The sequence below is a fragment of the Cherax quadricarinatus genome, chromosome 10, assembly GCF_038502225.1.
Source record: "Cherax quadricarinatus isolate ZL_2023a chromosome 10, ASM3850222v1, whole genome shotgun sequence".
Classification (NCBI taxonomy): domain Eukaryota; kingdom Metazoa; phylum Arthropoda; class Malacostraca; order Decapoda; family Parastacidae; genus Cherax; species Cherax quadricarinatus.
In genome coordinates this window covers 50,366,984-50,382,153 of record NC_091301.1, presented here as the reverse complement: position 1 = coordinate 50,382,153, position 15,170 = coordinate 50,366,984, and the positions used below count along the sequence as shown (strand labels likewise).

Genomic DNA, 15,170 nt, shown 5'->3' with positions numbered 1-15,170 from the left:
GTTACAGCAGCAGCAGACGATGCTACAGCAGCAGCAGCAGCTGACGGTGGTACAGCAGCAACAGACGATGCTACAGCAGCAACAGACGATGTTACAGCAGCAGCAGACGATGCTACAGCAGCAGCAGCAGCTGACGGTGGTACAGCAGCAACAGACGATGCTACAGCAGCAACAGACGATGCTACAGCAGCAGCAGACGATGCTACAGCAGCAACAGACGATGTTACAGCAGCAGCAGATGATGCTACAGCAGAAGCAGCAGCTGACGGTGGTACAGCAGCAACAGACGACGCTACAGCAGCAACAGACGATGTTACAGCAGCAGCAGACGATGCTACAGCAGCAGCAGCAGCTGTACCACCAATAGTAGCGATGGTTGATTGGGGTTTATTATACAACCTGGCCAGCTCGGAGACACGCATTCCACTTTCATACTTATCAATGATCTTTTTCTTCATCTCTATTGTAATTCTCACCCTTATTGCTGTAGGGTTGGCACTAGAAGCTTTCTTGGGGCCCATGGTCACTTATTTTCCAGAAAAAGCACCGAAAACACTGTAATAATACGAAATATTCCGATTGTATGCTTGGATGTTACCGCGGAGGCTGGCTGGTAAACAATGCCACCGGCGGAACATGTGAGCGTGGCTCAGGCCGCACATTGGACGCGTCTCGGACGAAAATCGGTGAGCGGGTTTTTAATCGGTATGCGCGGCAAAATTTTTGCGATTAAAGCAAGCGGTATGCGGATTAATCGCTATGTGATGCCATCGTTATGCGGGGGTCCACTGTACGTATAAAGATACACAACATATCCCTCCAAACTGCCAATATCCCAAACCACTCCTTTAAAGTGCAAGCATTGTACTTCCCATTTCCAGGACTCAAGTCCGACTATATGAAAATAACCGGTTTCCCTGAATCCCTTCACTAAATATTACCCTGCTCACACTCCAACAGATCGTCAGGTCCCAAGTATCATTCGTCTCCATTCACTCCTATCTAACACGCTCATGCACGCTTGCTGGAAGTCCAAGCCCCTCGCCCACAAAACCTCCTTTACCCCCTCTTTCCTTCCCCTATAGATTTATATGCTTTCCATGTCATTCTACTTTGATCCATTCTCTCTAAATGACCAAACCACCTCAACAACCCCTCTTCTTCCCTCTGACTAATGCTTTTATTAACTCCACACCTTCTCCTAATTTCCACACTCCGAATTTTCTGCATAATATTTACACCACACATTGCCCTTAGACAGGACATCTCCACTGCCTCCAACCGTCTCCTCGCTGCTGCATTTACCACCCAAGCTTCACATCCATATAAGAGTGTTGGTACTACTATACTTTCATACATTCCCTTTGCCTCCATAGATAACGTTTTTTGACTCCACATATACCTCAACGCACCACTCACCTTTTTTCCCTCATCAATTCTATGATTAACCTCATCCTTCATAAATCCATCCACCGACACATCAACTCCCAAGTATCTGAAAACATTCACTTCTTCCATACTCCTCCTCCCCAATTTGATATCCAATTTTTCTTTATCTAAATCATTTGATACCCTCATCACCTTACTCTTTTCTATGTTCACTTTCAACTTTCTACCTTTACACACATTCTCAAACTCATCCACTAACCTTTGCAATTTTTCTTTAGAATCTCCCATAAGCACAGTATCATCAGCAAAAAGTAACTGTGTCAATTCCCATTTTGAATTTGATTCCCCATAATTTAATCCTACCCCTCTCCTGAACACCCTAGCATTTACTTCTTTTACAACCCCATCTATAAATATATTAAACAACCATGGTGACATTACACATCCCTGTCTAAGACCTACTTTTACCGGGAAGTATTCTCCCTCTCTTCTACACACCCTAACCTGAGCCTCACTATCCTCATAAAAGCTCTTTACAGCATTTAGTAACTTACCACCTATTCCATAAACTTGCAACATCTGCCACATTGCTCCTCTATCCACTCTATCATATGCCTTTCCTAAATCCATAAATGCAATAAAAATTTCCCTACCTTTATCTAAATACTGTTCACATATATGCTTCAATGTAAACACTTGATCTACATATCCCCTACCCACTCTGAAGCCTCCTTGCTCATCCGCAATTCTACATTCTGTCTTACCTCTAATTCTTTCAATTATAACCCTACCGTATACTTTTCCTGGTATACTCAGTAAACTTATTCCTCTATAATTTTTACAATCTCTTTTGTCCCCTTTCCCTTTATATAAAGGGACTATACATGCTCTCCGCCAATCCCTAGGTACCTTCCCCTCTTTCATACATTTATTAAACAAAAGTACCAACCACTCCAACACTATATCCCCCCCTGCTTTTAACATTTCTGTCATGATCCCATCAGTTCCAGCTGCTTTACCCCCTTTCATTCTACGTAATGCCTTACGTACCTCCACCACACTTACATTCTGCTCTTCTTCACTCCTAAAAGATGGTATACCTCCCTGGCCAGTGCATGAAATTACCACCTCCCTTTCTTCCTCAACATTTAAAAGTTCCTCAAAATATTCTCGCCATCTACCTAATACCTCCCTCTCCCCATCTACTAACTCCCCTACTCTGTTTTTAACGGACAAATCCATACTTTCCCTAGTATAATTATACTACATTATTTTATAGTGCTGATAGGCAGACCCCTCCACTTGTCATGGGCAATCATGAGTTACTGAGACAATGCTTGCTTCTCTCTCTCTCTGCTGTAGCTCCGTCCACTTTGTAACAATGCCAGATTGTGAATTAAATACGTACACGTATTAGAAAGAAAAAATAAAGAGGAAACTCCAATTTTATAACTTTATTTTAATATGTGTAACTCTTACATATTACAGAAAGCAATAAAAAATAAAATATACATAAAGTACAATCATTGTTTACCTTAAAATATTTGTAGTCTTAATGTAGGGTGAGAGGTGAGTATTGTAGAAAGAGGAAAAAGAAGAACAAAGAATGGAAGAAGTGCGAAAGAAGTTCACAGTAAAAGGGTTATCTGGTGTGTTTGTATGTGTGCATTCACGGTGTCTGTTGTGGCAGCTTAATTAAGAAATGATTAAACTCAATGACCAAGGTATGTCGATTGTATTAATAATAATAATAATAATAATAATAATAATTAATAATAATAACAATCAATCTGGAGTGCTTTCAATGTCAGCTACCAAACCTATACGAAATACATATGACATTTAAAGCGCTCTAGAGCTATTATTATTTATTATTATTACCATCGACATACCTTGTTCACTGAGTTTAATAATTTCTTAAGCTGTTAGGAGAGACACAGAAAATATTAACACAGATGAATACACTACCTAAACTCTTTACTGTGAACTTCTTTTGTATTTCTTCCATTTTCCTCTTTTTCCTCTTACAAGTGCTGCTGCACTTCCATCTTGTACTATGGGGTGCACAATAAAGTACAAATTTGTACAAATATGTGGTCTTGGATACTTGGAAAGCTAGTGTACTGAGTGGCTGTAAGAAGGAGATTGAGATGCTTGATGTTGAGACGCTGCGCTGTCCGTTTCCATGACCCAAGTTCTCGTACAGCATACAATACCAACTTGTTGGGGAGAGCCCATCGTAACTCCGAGTTGTTGGTAGACGAGTATGTCGGTAAGTGAGGAGAGGCTGTATATTAAACTCCATTATGACCCTGTTCTTTATATAATACTTACAATATTCACAGTCATTGTCATCCATAATTATCCACACATTCCTTGGGCATTTTTGTGCTATTTTTGTTTTTTTGGCATGTCTAATCCATTGCTCTTTATGAATGTATAGCACCAGCCCGTAGCATCAGCCCGTAGCACCAGCCCATAGCACCAGAAAAATCATCATGTTCTCTTCCAGCTCCTCTCACTTTAGCTTCATAAAATGATATTTTTAATTGTCACTACAAAAGCTTGGCTCCTCCGACCTAAAACTCAAGTTTTCATCTCATTTCCAAGTTCCATTCATTTAGCCATTAGCTTGTGAATATTGTATTGTGATTTTCCTGCTTGCTGAAGTTCCTCCTCTTGTTTTCACCAATCACACACCATTTTCTTTGTTAGGGTGGCCCATAATACTTTCATGCAGCTCGCTTCCCATCTTCCTTTACAAATTTGATCACTTGTAATTTATAACAGATTGTGTAAGTTTATTCAGGTATACTCAAATACAGTTACATAGATTATCATACAATGAAAAATGGAGTGTACATAAATGAGTGTCTAACAAGAAAACGTCAAAACCTTCTGTTCAGGCTGAGAAAACTTAAACAGGAAAACAAAATACACCAGTGTTTCATGCGAGATGGGAAAATACTAGTAAGGAAAACATCAACAGGTCAACAATATACCATCTCAAACGATCATGATTTCTCTACCTTCCTTAGAAAAGCTGACATTTCTGTAACAGACTAGGTAAGTGCCCTTAATACATATATACGTGTGGTGCATATAGTGTACGTTACTATTATATTGTGCATTATTATTTTTTTTATTTTTCATCACTAGCTAATGCCAACTACCTCCAATACTTTATACTTCTTTCATACTGCTATTAATTGCTCATAATTTTGTGTTACAAGTTAAATCTTACTCCAAATTAATATTATTCATTGTTCTTACCTGTCCATTTAACTTTGTTTACCACTACTAGTTTTAGTCACCTTTTATTGTGTGTGCAATTAGTGTATATACCAATTACTTTTTTTTTTGCAAGTCCCAAAACTATCTTTTGCTAGCTAGTACCAACTACCTCACATTTTTTACTTTTTATTGTGCAATAAACTGCTCAACTTATTTAATATTACAAATCAGATCTTACTCCTAAACCAATTTTATTTCATAGTGACTATCTGTCCAATTAACTTTGTTTACCATTACTTAATTTAGTCCCTTATATATTTCTCCTTTATTTTAGCTTTATATAACTACCCTAGTTCATATATTCACAATTGTTAAAATAATCAAGGTGCTATTCTCAGGTGCTAAAGTGTAATACGTTCACTATTTTGCCATTATATTCCAAAACTCATTTATTTGATTACCACTTTATTGTTCACCACAAATTATTTTAGTCCCTTTTATATTATCTCCTTTATTTTAGCTTTAAAAAACTACCTTAGCTCATTTTTTTACATTTGTTAAATAATTCAGGTGCTATTTTTTTTAGCTTTAGAATATTTACTTTGTTTTATACTTAATTCTAACTATAGATTCACTACAAATCTTATGATTACAAGCATTGATCCTGATACCAACCTCTTATTTAATGACTTAAATGAATCAAACAGTTACTGTAATTACTACACAGCAGAACAAATCAAAGGCACTCCTCAGAGCCAACAACAACATAAGTGTCTTTAACTACAATATCAGATCTTTAAGCAAGCATTACGATGACCTCATAGCATTACTAAATTCCTTACATGTCAATATGTCCATCATTACACTAACTGAAACCTGGCTAAAGCCTGATACTACTGATGTCTATGCCATTCCTGGTTACACAGCCATACACAACTGTAGGCCAGACCAACAAGGGGGTGGCACAGCTATATACTACTCAGACCAACTAGAATGTATCACTAATATTTGCACAAGGGATGAACATGGGGAATATATAATAGCTAAATTCAAATCCAAATACCTACAAAAACCTCTCACATTGATAAACATCTACAGAGTTCCACAGTCAAACATTAGCCGATTTAGTCAAAACCTAGGAAGTATGATAACTGATGCACGCATGAACAAAGATCACTTACTACTCTCAGGTGACTTCAATATAAATCTCCTGCAAGACCAGGACCCACACTTTACTGAATTCACAAACACAATGAGTAACTGTATGTTGCTACCAACAGTAACAAAACCTACAAGAATTACAGAGACTAGTGTTTCCCTACTTGACCACATCTGGACCAACACCATATCGCCTTTAAAATCAGGCATTATCACAGATAATACCACAGACCACTACCTTACTTTCCTCATAACAACTCTTGGTAAGTTACCCCAAGACACTACTAAAGTCACCTTCAGACTTCACAATGAGGCAGCCATTAACCCTTTGAGGGTTTTCGTCGTACTAGTACGTCTTACGCGTAGGGGTTTTTGACGTACTAGTACGCATAAATTCTAGCGGCCTCAAATCTAGTGGGAGAAAGCTGGTAGGCCTTCATATGAAAGAATGGGTCTATGTGGTCAGTGTGCACAGTCTAAAAAAAATCCTGCAGCACACAGTGCATAATGAGAAAAAAAAAACTTTGACCATTTTTTTGGAATAAATCAGCGACTTTGCAGTGTATTTTCGTATGGTATTTATTGTTGTATTCTAGTTTTCTTGGTCTCATTTTATAGAATGGAAGACATATTACAGAAATTGAGATGATTTTGGCTGGTTTTACAATGAAAGGTGCCTTGAAATTGAGCTCAAAGTAGCAGAAATGTTCGATTTTTACCAAACTTCAAAAGTAAACAAATCGTGCCAAGCGTGCAATACACGTCAACTGGTGAGTCTAATATTCTTTCACAAGTGCACCAATAATATTTATACCATTTTTTACACTATTGCAGTAGTCTGCATAACAGTAAATCTTATATTTTTTGTGAGAATAAAAATTCAAAATGGAAAGCAAAAGAATATGAGAGGGACCTTGAGACGTGACTAATGACTAGAGGAAATGTCATTTTAGTGCCAGGAATGTCTTTCTTGTTTATTCTGGACCCTATTCGGAAATTGGCATCTTTTGAAATTTGTGTGAAATTGGCAAAATTGCTAAATTCTGACCACTGTACTGGATAGTTGAATTTCATAAATGGGTGGTTTCTTGCACCCATTCGATAGAAAAAATTGAGTTTTAGCGAAATATTCATGTTTTTTGTCGACTAGTACAGCGAAATTGGCCGAAAATGGGGCTCAAAGTGGGCAAAATCGCCGATGCGTAAACATCGCCGAGACCGCTAACTTTGCGAGAGCATAATTCCGTAAGTTTTCTATCAAATTTCAAACTTTTGGTGTCTTTATGATCGGGAAAAGATTCTCTATCTTTTCATAAGAGAAAATAATTTTTTTTTTTTTTAAATTTGGCCGACCCTGAGAACGAGTTTCGGAGAGGGCCTGTCGACCCTCAAAGGGTTAATAACTTCACAACAGCAGTAACAAACATTGACTGGCACACTGAGCTAGAAATCTATACAGATATTGACGAATGTATTAATAATTTTCTAAAAAAGACCCAATACCTCTATAACAAGCACTGCCCTAAAAAAACTAAACAGATGACAGCTAAGTGACTGAACAGTCCCTGGCTAACACCCAGCATTCTCAAATCCATAAATACAAAACCACCTATATGAAAAACAGTACAGAATGGGTCACATAACCAGAAACCAAACAAAACGTTACTCGTCAATCCTAACCAGCCTGATAAGAAGGGCAAAAAAATTGTATTATGAGAACAGATTATCCAACTTACGAGGTGATATAAAAAAGACCTGGAAAACCCTATCAGAAATTCTAGGAACTAAAAAGATATCACGAAATAACGAAATAGCGAAATTAAATTAGCAAAATCAGATGAACCCCAACTCCCACCAACAGAAACAGCAAACAGACTCAATGATTTCTTCTCCACTATAGGAAAAAACCTTGCCAATAAAATCCCAAACTCAGATACCCCACCAAATGACTACCTCACTGGCAACTACACAAACACACTGTTCCTAGCTCGGACTAACCCATGTGAAGTCTCCCTTATTATCAACACACTAAAAAACAAGACAGGAGATTTAAATACCTTACCACCCTTTATATACAAAAAAGTGTCACAAGTGCTATCACCAATCATTGCAACACTCTTTAACAAATCCATTGAATCCTCTACCTTCCCTACAGTTCTCAAAATAGCAAGGGTCACCCCGATCCACAAAGGTGGAGACCACACAGACTTAAATAACTATAGGCCAATATCCAACTTACACCCTCTCTCTAAAATCTTCAAAAAATTAATTCATAAACGAATCTACTCCTACCTCATCTCCCAAAACATACTCAACCCCTGCCAATTTGGATTCAGGCCTGATAAAAATACTAACGATGCTATTATACACATGCTAGAACATATATACACTGCAATAGAAAAAAAAGAAGTCCCACTGGGGATCTTCATTGACTTAGGTAAAGCTTTTGATACAGTTGACCATGACTTGCTCCACATAATATTGTCACACTATGGTATAAGAGGGCACTCCCTCAACTACCTCAAGTCATACCTCAGCAACAGAAGCCAATATGTGTACACAAATGGGGCAAAGTCTTCCGCTCAACCAATTACAGTTGGTGTCCCTCAGGGAAGTGCCCTTGGCCCTCTTCTCTTTCTCCTATACATAAATGACCTACCAAATGCTTCGCAGTTACTCAAACCCACACTATTTGCAGATGACACTACATACGTCTTCTCTCACCTGAGCCCAGTCATGCTAGCCAATACTGTAAATACCGAATTACAGAAAATATCTACCTGGATGAGGACTAACAAACTTACACTAAACATTGACAAAACCTACTTCATTCAGTTTGGTAACAGAACCACAGATGTCCCTCTTAACATAATGATAAACGAATCACCTATCACAAAACTAACAGAGGGAAAATTCTTAAGAATCCACCTTGATAATAGACTCAAATTTCATACACATATACAACAAATTTCTAAGAAAATTTCCAAGACCGTAGGCATACTATCGAAGATACGGTACTATGTTCCACAGTCAGCCCTCCTGGCCCTATATCACTCTCTTATTTACCCCTATCTCACCTATGAAATTTGTGCATGGGGCTCAACAATAATTAACCATCTCAGACCACTAATTACCCAACAAAAGGCTGCAGTCAGAATAACAAATTCCCACTGCAGGCAGCACACCCCACCAATATTCAAAACACTAAACCTACTCACCATACTAAACATCCATACTTATTACTGCACCTATTACATACATAGAACATTTAACTCTGATATTAACCCTTCCCTCAAGCATCTCCTTGCCAACCTCAACAGAACACATGACCATAACACAAGGCACAGATCACTCTTTGATGTTCCTCGTGTCCATCTCACGCTATGCAAAAACTCAATGCACATAAAAGGCCCTAAAATCTGGAATTCATTACCTGTGAGTATAAAAGAAACACTACCTGTTTATAAATTCAAGTCTCTTCTCAAAGATCACTTACTCACCCAAAACCAAATAAATACTGAATAACTGAACCTTATAAATTGTATATCTTAAATGTTTCTCACAATTATATCACATAAATGTTAAACCTAAGACCCAATCTAACTTTGTTATTTTTTAAATACACTACCTAACTGAATACTCCATTCTAATGAATGTACAGCAATGCATGCAACCATATGACCTGTCTTTGTAATACTCATTTGTGCTTTATTGTTATCTGTTTACAACAATGTTTTATCACTGATTACATCATTGTTTAGTTAATCTTAAGTTAATTTTAAGCCTGCCCGTAATGCTATGCATACAAGTGGCTTTGGCATCCTACTCTAACGTGTATTTTTTTGTACCTCGGTATGTTCAAATTATTAAATAAATAAATAAATAAATAAATAAATAAATAAATAAATAGCAGCATACACATAGAGAACCTAGGATGACCCAAAAAGTCAGACACTGACTTATTTCCATTGGGGTCCTTTTAACCCTTTGACTGTTTCGGTCGTATATATACGTCTTATGAGGTACCGTGTTTGACGTATATATGGTCATAAATTCTAGCGGCTTCAAATCAAGCAGGAGAAAGCTGGTGGGCTCACATGTGAGAGAATGGGTCTGTGTGGTCAGTGTGCACCATATAAAAAAAATCCTGGAGCACGGAGTGCATAATGAGGAAAAAAATACTCCGACCGTTTTTTTTAATTAAAATGCCGAATTTGTGGTGTACATATTTTCGTATTGTATTAATGGTTGTATTCTCGTTTTCTTGGTCTCATTTGATAGAATGGAAAGCATATTATAGAAATACTGGTGATTTTGATTGGTTTTTCTATAAAAAGAACCTGGAAATGGAGCTCAGAGTGGGGAAATGTTTGATTTTTGCCTATGTTCAAAAGTAAGCATATGATGTCATTGTCCAATAAATGTCCAACTAGCCATTCTAATATGCAGTCATGAATGAGTTGACATTATTTGTACAATTATCACAGTATTGCAGTAGTCTGTATAACAGTAAATCTTCTATTTTTTGTTTGAATAAAAATTCAAAATAAAAAGCAAGAGTAATATCAGAGGGGTCTGGAGACATGACTGATGAACAAAGAAAATGTTATTTTAGAGCTAGGAATGTCTGCATTGTTCATTCTGGACCTTATTTTGAAATTGTCATATTTTTTAATTTTCGTGAAATTGGCCAAATTGCAAATTTCTGACCATGTTATTGGGTAGTTGAAATCGGTAAATGGGCAGTTTCTTGTACTCAGTCAATAGAAAAAATGGAGTTCTAAAGAAATAGCTATGAGTTTGGTCAACTGGAACAATGGAATTAGCAGAAAATAGGGCTCAAAGTGGGCGAAATCGCCGATTTGTAAATGTCGTCAAGGTCACTAGCTTTGCCAGAGCGTAACTCCGTCAGTTTTCCATCAAATTTCGTTTTTTTTTTGGGTGTCATTACAATCGGGATAAGATTCTCTATCATTTCATAAGAAAAAAATACTTTTTTTTTTCTTTTGAAATTTTGCAACACCAGGAAACACCTCAGGATTGGGGGTTGCGACAGTCATGGGGTTAATACCTTATTATTATGATATAAAGGAGATATCTTATTATTATACTATAAAGGAGATATACGTACTAGGAATAAGATAAAATGAGTTATTTATATTTATGTTTGTTAGCTAAGAAAAACATATAAAAAAATCATTCTCCTATTGTTACTACATTCATTAGGCACCTTTTGGCTTTCTCTTTGACTCCATTATAGTATGGTATTTGTAATCTGGAAGTTGAAAACTTGAATAACTACACAGTCAACAGTAGAATGTTTGTATCAGAGAGAGAGAGAGAGAGAGACAGACAGACAGACAGAAGTATTATAAATGTAGAATGTTTATGCCAGAGAAAGAGAGAGACAACAGTATCATTACAGTAGAATGTTTGTCAGAGAGAGAGAGAGAGAGAGAGAGAGACAGAAGTATTATTACAGTAGAATCTTTGTGTCAGAGAGAGAGAGGAAGAGACAGACAAACAGACAGAGAGAAAGTATCATAACTGTAGATCAGTAATAAAAATCATACTTTATGATTATTTACAACTGTTGAAGCTAGTTTGTTTATTATGTTTGGTAATATAAAGCCCTTATGATAAGATGTTGGTTTACATTGAGTGTGGGCTGCTTGAAGCTAACACAAAGCCTACCCTTGATCCTGACCTTGAGCATACAAGGCACACCTGATTTTCCAAGACTTTTTTGGGTGTGCTTTATATTAAGGAAAATGCAGTAATTATGCCGGTTTCTGGCACAGGTGGAAATGTTGGGCCTGTTTGCTTGCACTTGCTGCCCCCTGTTCACCTAGCAGTAAGTAGGTACCTGGGTGTTAGTGGACTGATGCAGGTTGCATCCTGGAGGACAAAAGTAAAAGAACCACAGTGACACAGTGGAAGTAAGACAATCCTCTTCAGTGAAACATTGGAAGTAAGACAGTCGTCCTCAGTGACACAGTGGAAGTAAGACAATCCTCTTCAGTGACACAATGGAAGTAAGACAATCCTCTTCAGTGACACATTGGAAGTAAGACAGTCCTCCTCAGTGACACATTGGAAGTAAGACAGTCCTCAGTGACACAGTGGAAGTAAGACAATCCTCTTTAGTGACATATTGGAAGTAAGACAGTCCTCAGTGACACATTGGAAGTAAGACAATCCTCTTCAGTGACACATTGGAAGTAAGACAGTCCTCTTCAGTGACACATTGGAAGTAAGACAATCCTCTTCAGTGACACAGTGGGAGTAAGACAATCCTCTTCAGTGACACATTGGACATAAGACAAACCTCTTCAGTGACAGTGGAAGACAATCCTCTTCAGTGACACAGTGGAAGTAAGACAATCCTCTTCAGTGACACATTGGGCATAAGACAATCCTCTTCAGTGACAGTGGAAGTAAGACAATCCTCTTCAGTGACACAGTGGAAGTAAGACAATCCTCTTCAGTGACATAGTGGAAGTAAGACAATTCTCTTCAGTGACACATTGGGCATAAGACAATCCTCTTCAGTGACAGTGGAAGCAAGACAGTTCTCTTCAGTGACACAGTGGGAGTAAGACAATCCTCTACAGTGACACATTGGACATAAGACAAACCTCTTCAGTGACAGTGGAAGTAAGACAATCCTCGTCAGTGACAGTGGAAGTAAGACAATCCTCTTCAGTGACACATTGGGCATAAGACAATCCTCTTCAGTGACAGTGGAAGTAAGACAATCCTCTTCAGTGACACATTGGAAGTAAGACAGTCCTCAGTGACACATTGGAAGTAAGACAATCCTCTTCAGTGACACATTGGAAGTAAGACAGTCCTCCTCAGTGACAGTGAAAGTAAGACAGTCCTCCTCAATGGCAGTGAAAGTAAGACAGCCCTCCTCAGTGACACAGTGACAATAAGACAGCCTTCCTCAGTGACAGTAAGACAGTCCTCAGTAACACAGACTTTTGTAGGTTATCCAGACTGCTTAATCCTCCGGGTTAAAAATTTGAACAAAATTTTAATAATGCTGTACGAAGGGCAATTGCATCTTACACCAATGTATTTAAACCATACCCCCGGCCGGGATTGAACCCGCGGTCATAGAGTCTCAAAACTCCAGCCCGTCGCGTTAGCCACTAGACGGGCTGGAGTTTTGAGACTCTATGACCGCGGGTTCAATCCCGGCCGGGGGTATGGTTTATTTGCAATCGTGTCATTACGATTTCTTGAGTCACCAATGTATTTCAATTGTAGTTAAATAACTTGCTGTATCTTCACCATTTCTGTTCAGTCACTCCACAAAACTGAATATCATTCAGTTCAATACTAATTACAGAGGGGGCCACTAGGACACCTAGCATGGCTAGGCATTTTGAGCAGACCTAGATTAATTCTTAACATTAAATCCTTACAGATTATGGTATTAAGGCTAAGTGACTACATCATAATTTATGAGTTTAGCAATGTGAATGCTTTTGTTTTGGAGTATTATAGGCAAACTTATGACTAGTTAGGATTTATTATTTTAAGATTAAGATTAGTATTTCAGGGTTTATAGTCAGTTTATAGTCAGAATTAATATGTAATTTTTTGTAATTGTCCATTTATTATCTACCTTTCATATTGTACAGCCTCTCCTCACTTAGTGACATACTTGTTTACCAATGCCTCAGACTCTCTGACCAGTACATGTATTTATGTACCTAAATAATTTACAGTGGTACTTGACTTAGGAGTGCCCCAACTTACGAGCTTTGAGTTATGTTGATTTTTTGCTTTGAGTTATAAGCAAGCTTCAGATATGCTGCCACTTGCAGGAGAGAGAAAATATCAAAAACCTCAATAATAGCCAATGTGTATCATCCTTTCAGCTTTGATACCACTGGTAGTGTCATCCTGCCAGAATGTTCTCTAATGTATGCCCTAAGTGAGGAGAAACAATTCTGGAGCATGTAATACATGTTCGACTGGCCGGCTGGTTGGGTGGCCGGCTGGCTGGCTGGCCGGCTGGCTGGCTGGCCGGCTGGCTGGCTGGTCAGCTGACTGGCCGGTGGCTGGCTGAGTTGCTTTGGATGTCTCTATCTCCTTCTGTCTGTCTGTCTCTATCTCTGTCTATCTCTGTCTCTGTCTTGCAGGTACATATAAATACAGTTATACATAATGTAAATTACCTAGGATAACCCAAAAAATCCAGAGAAAGTGCTATACTATGCTTGTAGATATAAGGCATAAGCATGACTGGCAGGTAATACACATTTTCACTTGTTTGAGAATCAGACGTGACTGACTCTACATCGTGTGTTATACCTGTTGGTTCATGAGCAGCTCTCTCTAAGACAGAGAGACAAGTAGAGAGACAGGAAGACAGAAACACAGGCAGACAGGAAGACAGATAAATAGAGACAGAGATAAACATAGAGCTAGACAGACAGACAGACAAATAGATAGAAATAGACAGACAAACAGAGACAGACATGTTTATTTGTAACTGAAAAATAAAGCCAAGGCAGTGCACTATCATCAAATGTCACTCCACGAGTGACACTCCACTGGCAGTGGAGAGACAGACAGACAGAAACAAAGAGATAGACATGTTTATGTGTAACAGTGGAAAATAAAGCCAAGGCAATAGACATGTTTATGTGTAACAGTGAAAAATAAAGCCAAGGCAGTGCACGATCATCAAATGTCACTCCACACGTGACACTCCACTGGCAGTGGAGTGACAGACAGACAGACAGGCAGGCATGTTTATATGTAACAGTGGAAAATAAAGCCAAGGCAATGCACGATCATCAGATGTCACTCCAGTGGAGTGACACTCATCTTACACTGTGCTTCAAGGAGTTTCATATATACTCCATCATTTCTAAAACATTGCTGGGACCTGGCAAAAAAGGTTTATTTAAAATCCTGTTACAAAAAAATTGGGGTGTTTTTTTTTTTTGGGTCTGGAACAGATTAACCCTTTCAGGGTCCGTCCCGTAGATCTACGGCTTTATGTTCAGGGTCCAAACCGTAGATCTACGCCATGAGCTCAGCTCACTCTGATAAACTGTGAGTGGTACATTTGGGCCTAGATATGAGAGAATACATCTATGTGGTATGTGTGCACCACATAAAACAGATCCTGCAGCACACTGTGTATAATGAGAGAAAAAAAATGAAATCATGATTTTTCGATTAAAACAGCAACTTTGCAGTGTTTTTTCGTATGTTTTTTATAGTTGTATTTGCGATTTCTTGGTCTCATTTGATAGAATGGAAGACATATTACAGAAATAGAGATGATTTTGATTGGTTTTAGCACTGGAAATGGCTTGAAACTGAGCTCAAAGTAGCAGAAATGTTAAATTTTTGCCGATATT

The 15,170-nt window shown here is 38.2% G+C and overlaps 1 protein-coding gene across 3 annotated transcripts in view; it reads left to right on the top strand.

The window, feature by feature from the left end:
- Positions 1–15,170, top strand: part of glu (structural maintenance of chromosomes 4-like protein gluon) — a 429,361-nt gene that overhangs the window by 19,356 nt on the left and 394,835 nt on the right. The window contains exon 2 of one of the 3 annotated variants that reach the window (XM_070083816.1): positions 4,296–4,455. The exons of 1 other annotated variant lie outside the window; for it this stretch is intronic. The gene's annotated coding sequence lies outside the window, so the exon portion shown is untranslated. Of the gene's footprint in view, positions 1–3,515; positions 3,662–4,295; positions 4,456–15,170 lie in introns of those variants that run through there. One more of the 3 variants, XM_070083817.1, reaches the window with a different exon arrangement.